At 45.3% G+C, this 2,500-nt stretch overlaps 1 protein-coding gene and 1 non-coding gene across 5 annotated transcripts in view; one reads left to right on the forward strand and one right to left on the reverse strand.

The window, feature by feature from the left end:
- LOC147418733 (uncharacterized) overlaps nucleotides 1-2,500 on the reverse strand; it is an 86,153-nt gene that overhangs the window by 31,501 nt on the left and 52,152 nt on the right. The gene's annotated exons all lie outside the window — the stretch shown is intronic.
- Nucleotides 1,531-1,604, forward strand: TRNAR-UCG (transfer RNA arginine (anticodon UCG)). The gene has a single exon. It is a non-coding gene; the product is annotated as a tRNA-Arg (tRNA).

Consider the following 2,500-nt stretch of genomic DNA (forward strand, 5'->3'; position numbering starts at 1 on the left):
ATGTTTTGGTTATCTGACGACATCCAACGTGTTTGGTAGGGTAGATAGGCTCTCTATTTGAGAAAAAGGAAAGTCCCTTTACATCATTTGTAAGGGAAATTTATGATGAAAGAAAGGAAGCTAAAAAGAAAGGAGACAAAAGAAAAGGATTGCAAGCCGGGATCACTTCCTCTGCTTAAGAGCATCCCTATCATTTAGTGGATCCAAGTCCATGGCCTTTCTTAGGGTCACTTGGAGCCCTAGCAAGCACTATTGGTGTTGTTATGTGTATGCATTCATTTACAGGAGATAGAGCACTATTTGCCTTGGGCTTAGGATTAATCTTATATACTATGTTCGTATGGTGGCATGATGTTACATGTGAATCTACTTACGAAGGACATTACACTAAAGTGGTATAATTAGGGCTTCGTTACGGTTTTCTTTTGTTTATCGTCTCGGAGGTTATGTTTTCTTTAGCCTTTTTTTGGGCCTTTTTTCATTCCTCTTCGGCACTTGCAGTAGAGATTGGAGCTATTTGGCCCCCTAAAGGAATTGAAGTTTTAAATCCTTAGGGAATCCCTTTTCTAAATACCCTTATTCTCCTTCTCTCTGGAGCTGCTGTGACTTGGGCTCATTATGCCATACTCGCAGGTTTAAAATAATAAGCAGTTCATGCTTTAGTAGCTATCGTTTGGCTGGCTTTAGTTTTCACTGGGTTTTAATTAATGGAACTGCTTTGTGTGATGTTTACAGGTCTGGTAATTGGCGCATTCTGTTGCCAGGTCAATGTCAATCCGATGGAAATAATGTTCTTTCTTTGTAGAATGCAAGCTAGGTTTACAAATCTCCAGGAACAACTCGCGCAGTTACAAGAGCATGCAGCAGAATTAGAGGGTCAACTTACCCAAAGCTGCAACCTAAATAACACGTTAATTCAGAAGGCCGAGGCTTCTGAGATTGACGCCGTGGAGGCAAAGCTCAAATTGTATAAGATATTAGTCGAAGCAGAACGTTATGTTGAACCTGCAACCTGCGACCAGGAGGCGATTAAAGGTCTTTGGGTACTGGTCCAGCGTTGGAGAAAGTACAAACTGGACATAACCCGCCATTTTCAAACGAAGCCTGAAGCTAATATAGCAGCAAGACCTTCTGAGGTTTTTCCTCCTTCAGACCTTCTATCCACAACACGTAAAGGAAAAGAATTAGCTTTGCCAGAGCGCCAGGGAACCGAACTTTCCTCTGGGGATCCCGGACCGAGTACAAGTGGAGAAGCCTCAGTCTCCAAAATATTTATCCCGGCTTCCTCGGAAGAATTTGTCGTCGACCCTGCCATTTCAGCCTTTTGTTCCTCACTTACTTTAAATTTTCTTAGTTTCCACGGAATCCTTGGCTCACTCTGGGTTGGTATGACACTCCTTTTATCTTCGAAGATATTAATCAAGAAATTAAGGTGTTTGGGGAAATTGTGGGATATAGTGAAGAGGTGGGTTGGCAAATGAAGGTAGCGCAAAGAACCAGGGGTTGGGCCGAGGAAAGCCCAACCCCCCCGCACCGATAGCTCAATTGGATAGAGTGTTTGGCTTCGAACCAGGTGGTTAGGGGTTCGAGTCCCCTTCAGTGCCAATGCCTCCGCCCATTTATGGCTTTATTTTGTTTTGAAACGAGCAAAAAACGAATAACAGGGATGGGGGCAACATGAATTCCATCCCACCGGGCCCCCTTGTTTGAGGTGTTGCCACGAATCTGGTTGATTATCCCGTTTTCAGCCCATTCGCTCCCCTAGCTTCTGACCTTTTCCCGCTCTTCGGACATATTCACCCCGTGTGAGCAGCCCTTTGGATCGGACAAAGCACTAATCAATGGTTTTCGGGCTTTCTTTCGCGGCTTCATTTCGGTTTTAAATCGTCGGGGTCCTGCGCAGGGCAGGCAACATCATTTCCCTTCTTTCCTTGCCACAGTACAGACGGCATTGCGAGGCGATCCTTTATTACTTATTATAAGAAACACTACAAAGGTAGCAATAAAGGTTAGAGGACGTGAAGGCGGAGTGGGAACAGAAGGACGCGCGCGGAATAATTGCTACCTCCCCTCCCACGCAGGGAAACGGAAAGGGGTCAATCACCCACAAGCTTTTTTCGTAACTTAGCTTTGCAAACAAAAGAATGGTAAGAAGGATAGGAATCGTTGTGACGGCGCAAGATCCACCATGATCACCTTTGCTGAAGTCCGGTGTTGCTGAACAATACCAATGTGGTAAGGTGTTGCTAAACAAGACAATGTGCCACTTTTGTTTGCAGTCCACAATGCGCGAAAAGCGATTAGCTACGAATGGATAGGCATGGTCCAATGCCAGCGAGGGGCGTGATAGATAGATCATTGGGCCTGGCCTCGTAGTCGTAGTGCCGGTTTACGTGCTGGAATACCATGGGGAATGATGGATTTGCCATCAGCACCATCGCACGATCTTACATAGACACGTCGCCAGCGCATACCTGCTCACTAATGTACACAGTGGTAA

Source organism: Adiantum capillus-veneris, chromosome 29 (genome assembly GCF_014529385.1).
Source record: "Adiantum capillus-veneris isolate H3 chromosome 29, ASM1452938v2, whole genome shotgun sequence".
In the NCBI taxonomy this organism is placed as follows: Eukaryota; Viridiplantae; Streptophyta; class Polypodiopsida; order Polypodiales; family Pteridaceae; genus Adiantum; species Adiantum capillus-veneris.